Genomic DNA, 15,131 nt, shown 5'->3' with positions numbered 1-15,131 from the left:
CATAAAAAAATACAATTACAATTAAAGAAACTAAGAATAAATATACTCAGTTTTTCTATGATTTCTTTAATTTTTTTAATAGGAGTAAAACTACTTGTCTGAAACTATCGACAACGGCACGTTTTGTGAGTCTAGTAGTCTATAATGTTAAAAGTGTGTATTGAAGCACAATAACCAGATAAAAAAAAACAGAAAAAGTTTTTGCTCATAATGTATATAACCTTAAAAATAAAATACATCATTCAATGCAGGAAACATCATTACTCGAAAATCTTGAAAATGAGGTTTAAATTTATCATAGAAAATGAGGTTTATACTAGTAACTATTGAAAAGTTCATTGTGTAGATTTTTGAGTAATTAGATGAACCCTCCTGCATTGCTTAATTTGATTCTTTAAATGATTGAGCTTTTCGGTGATTTGCTTTCTATATTATAAGCAAATGTATTTTATGTTCTTTGTCCAAATGTTGATACTTTAAAGACATCTTTTGTGAGAAAACTGACCCCAAAAAACGCTACGTTCTTCGGTCAATAATTATAATATTCGAAAAAGGATTATTTTAATTTTTGCGATGACTTTTTTTTTATGCTGTACAAACCTGACTAATCGTTTAAAAGTGAATTTTTGTACAAAATTGTCTCCGCACAAAATTAAGGACTCGTGCACAATGACTTCGTGCAAAATTGACAATTTGCGCAAAAGTTACGTTTCCTACAAAAGTGACTACTTGTATAAGTGTCGACTCATGCAAAAATAACCATTAGTGTTTTTCTGACACATATGGTAGGTTGAGATTTGGTGTACGCTGTATTTAGTTTTATTATTCGTTTAGCAATTTTAAATTTAAAAAAGCTTTGTTTTTGCAAAAGACATAAAAATTGTTTAGTAAAACGTGGAAAGATAGTACTAAAAAAGTGTTTTGAATACGGCCTAATTTTACTTTAAGTTTAATTTAGGTGGGATAAATCTAGAATTGAAAATCCCAAAACTTCCAGAAAATGCAAAATTTGTTAAAATTAATAATAAACAATGAACTTCACCGCACGACCAACAACAACAGCATCCAAGACAACCTACGACCAGTTTCGTCCTTTTTTGGGCTCATCAGGCAGGCTTAGTCGCGAGAAACCGCTGTTGTGATCTTAACCAAGCGGGCTTAAGTGCAAATGCACTGAAGCGACCGTTTGTGGGCAAAGACCGAAAAATTGACGAAGTCAAGTCGTTCACAGCCCAACGTCTAAGACATTGTCAGCTAAAACTGATAAAACGAGCGTAGAGAGTAAAATCTCACATCAAGCTGACAATGTCTTAGACGTTGGGCTGTGAACAATTTGCCTGCGTCAATTTTTCGGACTTTGCCCAAAAACGGTCGCTTCAGTGCATTTGCACTTAAGCCCGCTTGGTTAAGATCACAACAGCGGTTTCTCGCGACTAAGCCTGTCTGATGAGCCCTAAAAGGACAAAACTGGTCGTAGGTTGTCTCGGATGCTGTTGTTGTTGGTCGTGCGGTGATGTTCATTGTTTATTATCGATGGCATAAAACATCTCAACTTTGTTGATGATGGCCGAAATAAATACTGGTTAAAATTGTTAGAAAAACAAATTAAAAAAAAATGTTTTGTTGAGTTCGCACTTTTAGGTTTTGTTCAAAGTGCGAACTAAAGTATAAGACTACTGTACTTATTTTTTTAAATTTTGTAATGATTTTTTGTTTTTATAAATAAAGATATTTTTAATAAAAGATTAAACTTAACACTTTTATTTTAGTTCGTTTTAGCTTAAAAGATTAATAAGCATATTTTTTTAATTAAATAATTAATATTCTACAGATTTTTTTGTGTTAAAACTTTATTCTGACTAACGGCGTTTCACTGCTCTCAAATAAATTTAAGAACAGATATACGGATTCTATAAAATATTAACACAGATTAGAAAAAAAGCATGTATAATAATGTTTAATATTATAAGCTTAGCTTATCATGATCTCTAGGATTTAACGCCTTTTAAAGTTACATCTTATAAATAATATTCTATATCTAAAGTATCAGCATTTTTATGGAAGTTATTTTTAATTTTTAGTTTTGAAATTGTAGTTTGAGTTTCATTTTTTTCTATAATTTGTTTATACGTTTTATATATTTTCAACTTAAGAAAAGTACATTTAAGTTCTCTGAAAGTATTATAGCTTAATAAAGAACACAAATTCGTTCAATAAATTAAAAAAAGAACTCATGTTACGTGTTTAAATATGTTACATGACTATTCAAATCAGGACAATTAAAATTCCGACCATTCAAAATCTTAAAAAAAAACTAAGAGGCAATATCTCAAAACGTACTAAACATTAAGAAAAAGTCAAAGAGGTTTTAGATCTAACTAATAAAATTATAACATTAAAAAAAGTTGAAAAAAAACTGCTAAAAATCAATTTCTAAGTCTATTAAAAATTACTATAGTTATTTACTGATTTTAACCATATCTAAAAAAATAATTAAAACTTTGTAAAATGAAAAAAACAACTGTAGATAACTAATAAAGTTACAGCTCATTTTTGATTTAGTTTAAAGACTCAGTACTTTTTAGATATGGCATTTTACGCATTTTTATTAAATTTAAATTGTCGGAATTTGAACTTTCTTAATTTGAATAGTCGTGCATCCGTTTAAACAACATCATAAAATACAGCTTATTTTTAAATGATTGTATTTTTACAATAACAACGAAATAAAGTAAAAAAAAATCTTTTATTTCAATCTGAATTGTTTAAATTAATTTTATTAAAGATAACATTTAGAGTTTGAATTCTTTCTAAACACCTTAAGTCAATATCTCTTTAATTTAAAATGATCAAAAAAGTAAATAACCATACACGAGCAAATATAAAAAATGGTATAAAGTAATTGATTGGGTGTGAGATGTCTAAACTAAACATTAAACAACGAAAGCTTGTTTAATTAGATGTTGTGCCAAATGTTTGACTAACATTTTAAGTGTTTGTACGTGATCTAACATAAACTTTCTGTTTGATTTCTTTTTTGAAAAGAAGTTTTGATTTCACAAGTGTTAATGACAGCAAACATTTTTGAATGAAATGTTATCTATACAACTCAACACAATTTCAATCGGATAAGCATAGGTAAGTATGATACGACAGCGTTACAAATAGATAAATATTTAAAAAATACATACATTTTTAAAAGTGTTAATTGTTCAAAAATAGTTTTTTTATAAAGAGTTATGAAAGTAAACTTTTATTTTATAATCCTTAAAATTTTTTATAAAGTAATTTTTATTTACTAACGGTGTTTTTTAGAATATTAGAATTAAACAAGTTGAAGGAGTCTATAAATATTACAGCTTTTAGCACAAATTTATGTTTTAATAAATGTTTCTACAAGTTAATAAAAAAAATTATAATTGAAAAAATACTCGTAAGTTATAATAATTAATATACTATAATTTAGTAGCTTGAAGTTAGTTTTATATATATGTTTTACATATAAACATATAAGTTAGTTTAATTACATTATAATACTATAAATAACTAAAACAAAAAAAAAAAACTAAATACAAAAGTTTATCTAAACTTTACTAAGTTTTTATTCAAAGATTTTTAAAGTTGGTTTAAAATACTCATAACAAAAAAACAGGACTCTTTTAAATAATTTTTGTTACAAAATAGTTAAATATTTCAATTCTAAACAAGCAATGATTTAAATAAGTATTTAATATTTATTTATTATAAAAACTTTAAACATATAAAAAATTTTCAAAAACTAGTCGTTCTAAAAAAATATTTACTCGAAATTAAAAAAAAATAGCTTATAAAAACAAAAAATATGAGTTATATTAAAATAATTTAAACAACTCATTTTTTGTCTTTTTCTACTTTCTTAAGTTCCACTTTATAAATTAACTTTGATACAGGAGTTAAAATAGAAAATTTATTTATTTTGAAGCCTAAAATATTTTTGAAAATGTTTGTATATGAAATAATTTAAAAACTTACTATCGAACAAGATAAAATAAATAATTCCGAAGTCATCGGTACTAGTTGGATAAAAATCATTTTTGCTTTTATATATACTAATTTTTCTCTAAAGATAGGCAAACAAGCACAGTTCATAAGTTTTTTGAATACTAACTTTCAAGTAAACATGAAAATTTATATAACAATATAAAAAAATTCAGAACTTAAAAAAAAACTGAAAAACTTGAATAAAGCATTTATAACCATTAGTGATCTATAATCATTAGTGAAAAAATAAGTATGGTTTCGAATCCGATTCCGGCCGGATTTTAATTTTAGAAATGGATTCGGTTCCGGTTACGGCTTGATCTCAATTTCAAAAAATATATCCGGTTCCGGCTGGATCCTTAAATAATGGTTTCAGTAGATCACTAATAGCAACAAACGATAACAAACATTTTTAAAGCAATTATTACCAAAACTTTTCAGTAAATTACTATGGTAAATAAATTAAAGTTAAGTATAATCTAAACAACAAACTTACGATTTCAAAATAACCTTACACTAATTAAACTTTACTTAAGCAAATTTAAATTTAAAAGTTAAATTGAAATGAAAAATTAATTAAGATAACTGTTTACTATTCGATTGTACTTTTTTTTTTCAAATTGAGTATTATACTAAACAAAACTAACGTTACTATAAAAAAAAAAATTTGATAAAATAAAGCAATGTTTAAAATAACACAAGAAAATAACTTAAGCTTTGTCTGAAAATTAGAATATCTAGTCTAAACGCCAAAGTTTTTCTACTTACGTAAACCGGGTTTAAATATTTTATAAATAAAGCTAGCAGAATTTGCAGCTGGGATAAATTTTACTTCGTAAAAGATTAAGTTTTATACTTGGTTTACGAAGTAAAATTTTCATTCTGAAAGTTTTGGCACAGTTGTGTATATCGAAGAAGTGTTAGACAATTGCATAAAGTTAATTTGTTCTAGGGTTATCGGGTAAATCCTTTATCCAATGTCTGAGGATTTTCGGCACATGCATTTAAATTCTTTTTTTTTATATATGCTACGCAAATTATGAATCACAAAAGGGTCTACGGAAACTAAATGTTTTTTAGTTTCTGTAACGTTAAAAAATATTTATTAGCATATTTTTTTTTAACAAAAATATCGATATTCGTCAGTGAACTTAGATATTCTTTTTTTTGACTAAGTAACGAAACCCTAGATAAAGAACAAAATTGAAAAAACTAAAAATGGCCAATATCTCAAAAAAAATTAGTTTATATAAAAACAGAAAACTGACTATTAAACTTAACAATATTCGCTGAAGAAAATTGAAATGAAAATTAATGAAAAATTGAATGTACTTTTTGAGATGTGCTAGACAGACTAAAAAAAAAGCCAAAATGACCCGTTTTTTCTACTGGCTCTATTGCCAGCCCAATAAACTCGGATTCGAAAAAAAAAACTTAATTCGTTTTAGTTGTGTCATTTACCTATTAAATTCTATACAAAACTAACTTTAAGAACAAAGAAGTTGTTATGTATTGAATCTTTTAAGTCAAGAAAAATGTCTTAAAATTTAAACTATTTGAGAATGATTTTCAAACTCACTAAACTGTTTGAACACTTTTAAATCTCTGCTTTGTAGGATTCTTGAAGTAAGCTGTGATTTCTCTATTTAAGTTTAATCTTATTCTCAACTACATAGCTAAAATATTTTTAACGTTAAAAGTTAAACATTTTTTTCGAGTAAAACTTTTACAAATTCAGATACAAAGATCTTCATAATACAGTTTATAGGCTATGTTGTAGGTCTAGTGCAAACGTTGTACATCTGTTGACTAATCTATCACTACTTTGTAGTCATTAGTTTTCATTTTCAGCTTAAAGACTTGCACAAATTCTTCTACAACTTGCACCAACATACATATATAATGGTGTTTAAAGGAACATTAAACGAACTTGAACTCTTATGTTTTATTTGTAAAAAAATTATAATTTTTAGGTACAACCTTTCTCAATAAAACTTAAAAAAATGGTTATGTCGTTAAACAAGCTGCAAAACCATGTAATGTCAACTGACCGTCTAGCTTTTATTTCATTAATAAGTTTTTATCTAGACTTAGAGCAAAAAATTATAGCTCTTAAACAATCTTGTTTGTTAATACAACAAGTCCGAGGATGATCAAATCTCCTCTAAAATGTTGAACTAGTTTTATATAATATATGTAAACTATTATCACTTCATTTACTTTTCAGTTTTAAGTACAACTAAACTAAAACTTATGCTAATATATTTTTTTTTGTGTTTATTTTATTAGGCAAGAGTTAAAACAATGTGAGTACCAACAAAATAACAACGAAAACAAAAAACTTTAAAAATAAGTTAAATTAAGTATAGTTACGAGCAAAAGATCGTTAAAATACTTTTTTATAAAGTAAATGTAAATTAGAAAAAATAAATATACTAACTTAAGTACTAATTTAAGTCGTAATTAAAACTTTTTTGATACTATATAAACTTGAGTAAAAACTTTAATGAAGATTAATTAAACGAAATTTGATAACCCTCGGACTTTTTAAATTAATGAACAAATCTGTTAAAGTGGTTATATCTAAAGGTTATGATTTTCCACTAAATAAAGCATAAGTGTCAAGTTCGTTTAATTTTCCATTAAATTTTATTATTTAAATATGTTTGTGCAATTTGTTGCAAGTTTTTAAGCGTACCGATTAGAAAATAGTATTAGATTAGTCAATAACTGTACAATGCTTGCGCTAGACTTACAGCATAGCTTATAGACTAAAATATGAAAATCTTTGTATCTAAATAATACACTTGTAACAGTCTAATTTTCTTAATTTGCTTGTGTTAAAACAAAACTCTAGTTACCTAAATGACAAAATACTGATCGAGTTAGAAACGATCGGGTTGAAATGATTGGGTTAGAAGTGATCGGGATAGAAGTTATCGGGACAGAATTGATCGGGTTATAAATGATTGGGTTAGAAGTGATCGGGTTAGACGTGATCGGGTTATAAATTATTTGGTTAGAAGTGATCGGGTTATGAATGATCGGCTTATAAATGATCGGGTCAGAAGTGATCGGGTTATGAATGATCGAGTTAGAAGTGATTGGGATAGCAATTATCGGGTTAGAAGTGATAGTAAACCTCATTTCATATATGCATATTTTATAAAAATAAACGCTTATAAATAACTACTTCTGAAACTGTCGAAAACAACAATCTTAATTGGCTATTAATTTAGAAATTTAAAATGCGCTAAAGAGCAATAAAGATTTCTATATAACAAAATTTCAAGCAAAAACACAATAATTCAAGTATAAAACTAAAAGAAGCTGATCGCAGAAAGCTAAGTCCTTCCAATAAACTGGATCCGGATCCAAGCAAAAAACAGCCGTATCCAGCCGGGTCCGGTAGATCACTATTTAAACAGTGAAAAAAAGGAATTAGTGAAGTTTTTTTTAATGAATTAAAAAATATATTTATTTCAAAACTGCTTGATATACACATAAACGAATAGTAAATATTAAAAAATTACTTTGGTGTATTAAAAACGACGTTTAACTAAAAACGTTTTAGCAGTATTTAGTTTTGTACTTAAGCTAATTTTGTACAGTTTGTAAAGGGAAAAATTTGTATTTTTAATGGATAATTAAAATCTAAGAAACATGTTTAACAAAAGTTTTAAAACATATACCTTTTTGGGTAGCTAAACATTTTAAAATAAACTTTAGAAATATATTTTTTAGTCTCTAAATCCGTCTAAACTGACTTAATAAAGCTGTTCTATTCGGATAGCTGTCAAATTTGAACGGGCGTACAAAATTGCACGTGTGCATAAAATTGCATGAAGATACTTTTGCGCAAAGGGTCTTTTTTGCACGAAGACACTTTTGAACGGAGACATTTTTGTACGGGTTAAACCTTTTTTTAAATATTATCTTATTTTTATTTTTGAAATTAGATTTAAATATTTTTTATTTTATTTTTTTTTTCCTATCACTGTTACCCCTAACCCTTATCCCCGGTCGGTAAGTAATTTTTTATTAGTTTTTATTACAATTTTTTCATTATTTTTTTATTTTTTTTAAAGTTTTTTTTATTTTACTTTTTTTACTATCACTGTTACCCCTAACCCTTACCCTCGGTCGGTAGCTTTTTTTTAATTATTTTTATTTGTATATTACTTTTTTTTTAATAATAATTTTTATTAGTTGTTTTTTTTTTAAATTAAATTATCTTTAAGTGTTTTATGTGTTTTATTAGTTTTTTTTTTGTTTTATTACTCTCGTGCAAAAATGTAACTCGTGCAAAATTGACCCTTGGTGTAAAATCGTTTTCGTGCAACTTTGTTCCCTAGCTAGAGAAATTTTGTACCCTCGTGCAAATTTGGCTTCATGCAATTTTGTTCTCGTTCAATTTTGTGCACTCGTAAAATTTTGTTCTCGCGCAATTTCGTCCTCTCGTGCAATTTAGACCCGTTCCCGTTCTATTCACCTGTTAATATTTTTACCGTTTATTTAACATGCTTCTAATGACTTTTTAGGAGAAAACCAACTTACGAAAAAAATATTATTTTAAGTCCGTACTTTCTTCATAATTAATTATAAATTTTCGTTTTCATAAGTTGGTTGGACTACTACTCTTTTAATCTTTTTGTCGCATTAAACCGGTTTTTGTGAGGTAAAAGGCCTATACATACCTTAGTGATGCATTCAAACATTAATTATTCTTTAGAGCAGGATTCCCAAACAATTTTTCATATTTACCTCCTTAGCAAAAATTTATAATAATCGCCACACCCCTTCTTGCGCATGAATGGGTAGGCATTTAGTGGTCGCTGGAAAAATGTCAAAAATAAAAGTCTTCACTGGCTGCAGTTGTAGTTTTAGTTAGTTAAAACGTGACCTTTTTTACTTTTCAATACAAATGCCAGAATATCTAGTGTAAGTTTTAAAACGTCCATCAATTATTCGTCACATTTTTTTTACCCTTGATTAGAAACTCAGAAAAACAAACCCAGTAAGTTATTTAATTTCTAATTGTCTTTTTTACTGCCTTGCTAATTACGCGTCAAACACTAAATAACAAACTAAAACTAGTAAAATATCAATCTAAAAAGTAAAACTTTTATTATGGCACAAAATTTTAAAGTTGGTCACTTTATTTATTGTTACCCCACCATTTAACTTAATCGTCCTAAACAGGGCTTAGAGAGAGTATACATGCTAGCGTTTAAAATTTAATATTGTCGATGACACATTGTACATAGATTCCGTTTTTTTATTATTTGAGCCATAATTTTTTAAGTAAACAACGTCATTTCGCAGTAAACGTTGCCAAACTTGAGCAGCATATTTTTACATTTGTCATTACAGTAACCTCTCGCTTATTTACGCACATTGTGTCCACAGAAACAACGTGTGAAGATACGAGAGATCGTAAAGATACGAAAAGTACCAAATATACTTACTATAATGGCTGTTTTTTAATATTGCTTCTAGTTAAAAGCAGACTTGGGACTTTTAACAGCTTGTTTACTTTATTTATAAAATATGAAAACAAAAGATAAAATTATACACATATTAAAAAAAAAGGATTTAACTTTGTATAAAATAATAATACTAGTAAAAAAAATTACTAGTTTTGATAATAAGTAGGTTTTTTCTTTATCTTTGTTTGTTAGTGACTTATTTGATACTTCACATTTATATTCTATTCTACTTAGCAAATTCAATTTTTAATTAAGGATTTGTTTACTATTAAGAAATGGTGTGGTGTTTATAATAAAATTTGTTTCTATACACTTTTACAAAAGTTTGCATTTGGTGCTATAATGGATTTCTTCTTTTGAACGAAAATATATAAGATATAAGAAAAATGTTTTATAAAAACTGTTTATGTTACTACATTATTTTTTAATTTGACCTTTGCCCACATAAGGATAAACTTGTCTTAAATTGTATTGAAAATATATCAATGGAATTTTTGAGGATAAGTAAATGTTTATCAATTAGTCAAGGAATAAAGATATAGAGAGGGAGTTAGCATTTTAAATTAAAAATATACATAAACCTAATTTGTTCAATTTAAAAAAAAATAAATTTTTTGTTTTTTGAATTTTTAAAAATTCTCAAATGCGTAACTAAACGGGAGTGCGTAACATCACAAGTGCGTAAAGATGCGAGAGGTTACTGTACATTACTTTAAGAGATATATGCTACATAAAAAAAGTAAAAAAACAATTCCCCACTTGTAGAAAACTTTTCCTTACATCATTTATGGTAAAATTATGTGTTTTGGTATACATCTTGTTTTTTAAGTAAAAAATAAAATAAAATTAACTTATATAAAAATTTGAGACAACAATTCATTTTGCAGTATATTTTATTTTTTGTGAACTAAAAATTTTTCAATCTACCCTTTTCAATAGTTTTTGTAGATAACTAAATAGATTTTTCTAAATAGTAAATTTAATAAAATTGTAAGATTATGCGTCATAATAGGTAAATAAAATTACATGTACTAGGGCGATGCTAATGTAAAGTTGTTTTAACAAAATTTAAAGTATAAAGCTTAAGTACTAGAAATTAAAAGCATTAATAACAATTTTAATAAGAGGAAACCGACTAATTTAAACTTTCTTAAAATAAAATTAAACAACAAAAACAAATCTTAGTAGTGAATATACAATAATTTAAACAAATTAGAGTTATAAACAAATTTTTGTTTGCATAAACTTGGCTTATTAGTTTTAATAAATATAGACTCTAAAACACTTAAATGATACATGTTACGTCCTTTACAAACAATTGAAAACATATTATCGTTATACTAAAACGATAATATGTTCTCAATTGTCTGTAAAGGACGTAACATGTATCATTTAAGTTTTTTAGAGTCTATATTTATTAAAACTAATAAGCCAAGTTTATGCAAACTAAAATTTGTTTATAACTCTAATTTGTTTAAATTATTGTATATTCACTACTAAGATTTGTTTTTGTTGTTTAATTTTATTTTAAGAAAGTTTAAAAAAGTCGGTTTCCTCTTATTAAAATTGCTATTAATGCTTTTAATTTCTAGTACTTAAGCTTTATACTTTAAATTTTGTTAAACAACTTTACATTAGCATCGCCTAGTACATGTAATTTTATTTACCTATTATGACGCATAATCTTACAATTTTACTAATTTTACTATTTTAGAAAAATCTATTTAGTTATCTACAAAAACTATTGAAAAGGGTAGATTGAAAAATTTTTAGTTCACAAAAAATAAAATATACTGCAAAATGAATTGTTGTCTCAAATTTTTATATAAAGTTACTACCGAAAATAAACTATCAAAATTAACTTAGTTCAATTTTTACTAAAATAAAAAAATCAAAAAGCATGTGTAAAATATTTTTTTAAAAGTAGTGTTAATAGCAAAGTAGAAAACTAATTGCTTACGATTTTTTTAGAAAACAAATGTCACCAGATTTTTCATGGAAAAGTGTAGGACATTCTTTAGTTTTTAAAACTGCTTAAATCTATTTGACCTGTTATGGACTCAGTCTTATATATATATTAGTATGTTTTAAGTTAAACGAAACATTTATAAACAATTTCTGATAATATTGTTTAAATAGTTGTATAAAAACTTTTACCTTTTAGTAGAATGATGTTTTTGTGTAAAAAATAATATAACAAACTTTATCTCAGCAGGAAAAACTCAAAAAACCATATTAATAACACAAACATATGTTTAAAGTTAGAGAAACTTTTAACTTTTTCGTTTTTTATTTTATATTTTTTTAGTCCTAGATTTATTTCTCGCAATTTCGACTTATTGTATTAATAATGAACTTGTCAAAATTTTTTTTAATAAAGTTAAAAAAATAGATAAAAACTTACAAGTTATTGAACTAGTTTTTTAAAGTATTAACATTGAATTATTTCTATCCACGATTTTATTCCTACTTATCAAGTAGAATTCTTTTAGATTAAGCAGAATTGAAAATGTTTTAATAATCTTTTTCTTCTTACTAATCAAATTTTAGAATTAAAAAAGCCTTTATTAAAAGTTTATTAACCAAAATAGTATTATTTAAATTATTACAAGCTTCCCGATTCTTTTCTAAAAAAGAGCAGACAACAAAGCTACTTTTCATTCAATTCTATCACTTAATACACAACATAATTACTTTTATATTAGTGCTAAATTATTAGCTGTTTATTAGTTTTTGTTTTACAGAATAAAAACTTCCTTTAAATTATAAAGTTTACAAAACTCATATTATTTTAAAATATTTTAATATGCAACTTAATTTTTTTTAATTTGTTTTTATAATAAGCTTCTTATTTTTAAGTCGAGAAATTTTACTGTTACAAAAGTAAAAAGTAAACAATATATTTGTATACGATATACAGTAGACTACCGCTTAAGTACGCAAATTGAACCCGACCAAAAAGTGCGTACTTAGCACGGGTAGTGCGTACTTTTTGACAACATAGTATAATATGAAATTTAGTTGTTTGTTTTCTTTCTTACAACTAGCCACCAAATGATTAAGCCTAATAAAAAAGTATTTCCATTTTAAATAACATTTGATACATAATTCTAATCTGCAAAAGTTTTTAATAGATTTTAAAATGATTATTTTTTTTTATAAAAAGTTTCTACATATAACTAGTCAAGCTAAGTTTAGCTTAGTTAATACATTTATTATTATTTTCTATTAGCTAAAAAGTGTTTGATTTTTTTTTTGTTTGAAAGAAAACGTTTTAGGTCTGTTTTTATAAGAAAGTTTATATCAGTAGAAACATTTGTAGTATAAGTGCACAATGATAAGATGCTCATTGTTTTTATTTTAATTTTAGTTTTTTGTTGTTGTTGCTTCTTTTTATATGTTTATTTTGACTTTAAAAAATTGTAACTAGTTTTTGAGGTTAACTAGTTATGTAATATGTCAAATTAAAATAAGCCATTCTTTTTCACATATTCTGAAAGTTTATAAATAAAAAATTTTTGAAATTTTAGAAAAATGAATGGAAAGCGTAAAAAAATGACTCTATGGAACAAGTCTTTGGAAAAAATCTAAGTCTAAGAAAATTTAGAATTTTTTTGTCTTACTAGGTAAGTGCGTACTTAAGGCGAGGTGCGTACCAAAAAATGTGCGTACTTAAGCGGTAGTCTACTGTACATTAATTTTGTTGTATGAAACTATTATTTAAGTTATTAAGTTTTAGTTTGATAATTTTTTTCTGAATTTTTAATGTTTATAGTTATGTATGCAATGACAACGAAGTTTAAACCTTTGTATCGTAAAAACATATCGTAATGTTAAAATAAAGCTTTAGTGCTTATAATCAATCTAATACACTGTGGATTAAAAGCTCTCCATTGGGATATATTCAAGTACACATTTAAATTAACAATTGGCAATACCAATGAAGTCAGTATGTAAGTGATTTAATAAATGACAACGTCAATCAATTATTGCAATTTACTTTTTTGGAACAATGTATTGACTGACATTATCAATTATGGTTTCTCATCACATTATTTTATAAAGATTGTACTATTACAAGTACTTTAAAGTTTGTATGATGTAAGTTTTTATTACTCAAACTTAAGATACATAAAAAACATGTGTATTTCATGTTAATAAATCAATTATATAAGGTTTGATCATACCAATTCGATCATCAGACCACAAGCCTTCGGTAGACTAAAACCGGTCTCAGTCTACCGGACAATTGTGGTCTGATGATCGAATTGTAATGATCAAAACTTATGTTAAACTTGACCTTGTCTCACGGCATACGAAAGTCTAGGCTTATGCTCTGTAGACTTTCGCCGATTTTTTTTGATTCAAAAAAATACAAGTAAAAATAAAATAAAGAAAAACAAGCTATATCACTTTGTATTTAAAGTATACACTTTGTTTCGTAAAAAAAATGTAAAAAAAATAATTTGATGAGTACAGATAAAATTATACAACTTTTCAACTTAAAGTTAAAATAAGTGAGTGATTTTACCCTTAGATACTAGTGACTTGATTAGGGGTGAGTAACTTTTCTAATCGGCAGGCCAAGTTTACCAGAAATTTGCAGGCTAATCTCTTAATAAAATAACAATTTTTTGGTCCATAAAAAGTACTTAAAATTAAACAAACGTTTTAAAAGAATAATTGCAATGAAACGCTACTGTTATAGTTTGTTAACCATTAACGTTTAATAATTACTAATTTCAGAACATACTTGACAGCATTCGTTGTAAAAGTTACATGTTGTTTGTTTTAGAGCTAAAAAGTTATTCGCGGGCCAGAAGTTTCTAATCGACGGGCCGAATCTTGCTTGCGGATCGTAGATTGCCCAGCTTTAGTTTAGACTCTAGACTCTAGAGCATAAACAAAAATTTAAATGAAAATTTTGATAATAGTTATTATTTAATGTACTTGTTTTTCAGTGGACCATTTGACTCAAAAACTAAAAAATAACGTACTCAAGCTTTAAAACTATAACTTAAGAAAATTTAACAACGCTTGATTCGTAAAACTTTATGTATCAATGATGTTTCATTTTATAAACTACATTAAAAAACAAAACTACTAAACGCGTTAATAGTACTTTTAGGTTTTGTAAACATAAATTAAACTATAACTAATGATAAAATTCTTGTAAAATAAAAAAGTGAGTGTAAGTGCTGTTTTTTTTCATCAGTATAAAATTAAAATTGGCTTGTAAGTTTCATAATGAACAGGACGTTTTAATTAATACAACTTTAATTGGTTTGAAACCAAGAACTAATTAATTAAATACCTATATTTTAACCTTTAGATTAAAAACTTTTGTTGTTTCTAAAAAATCCATTAAGTACAGTTGAAAAAATTAAAGTAAATTGTTTTATTAATAAATTTGTGTTGTTTAGTTTTAAATAAGATATTTCAAGAACATAAAAATTTAAAAAACTCAGTTATATAACTTTTTCAGCGTTTCACTAGATTTGATATTGACAATAAGTTAACAGATTTAGAGTTTTAAAATTGATGATTTAAAAAATTACACTTCAAATAAATTACTTCATGGATAAAATTTTAAAAAGATAAAAATTGCATAAATATCAAATT

Source organism: Thalia democratica, chromosome 2, assembly GCF_965202585.1.
Source record: "Thalia democratica chromosome 2, ktThaDemo2.hap1.1, whole genome shotgun sequence".
Classification (NCBI taxonomy): domain Eukaryota; kingdom Metazoa; phylum Chordata; class Thaliacea; order Salpida; family Salpidae; genus Thalia; species Thalia democratica.
Note: the sequence above shows the minus strand (reverse complement) of the source record.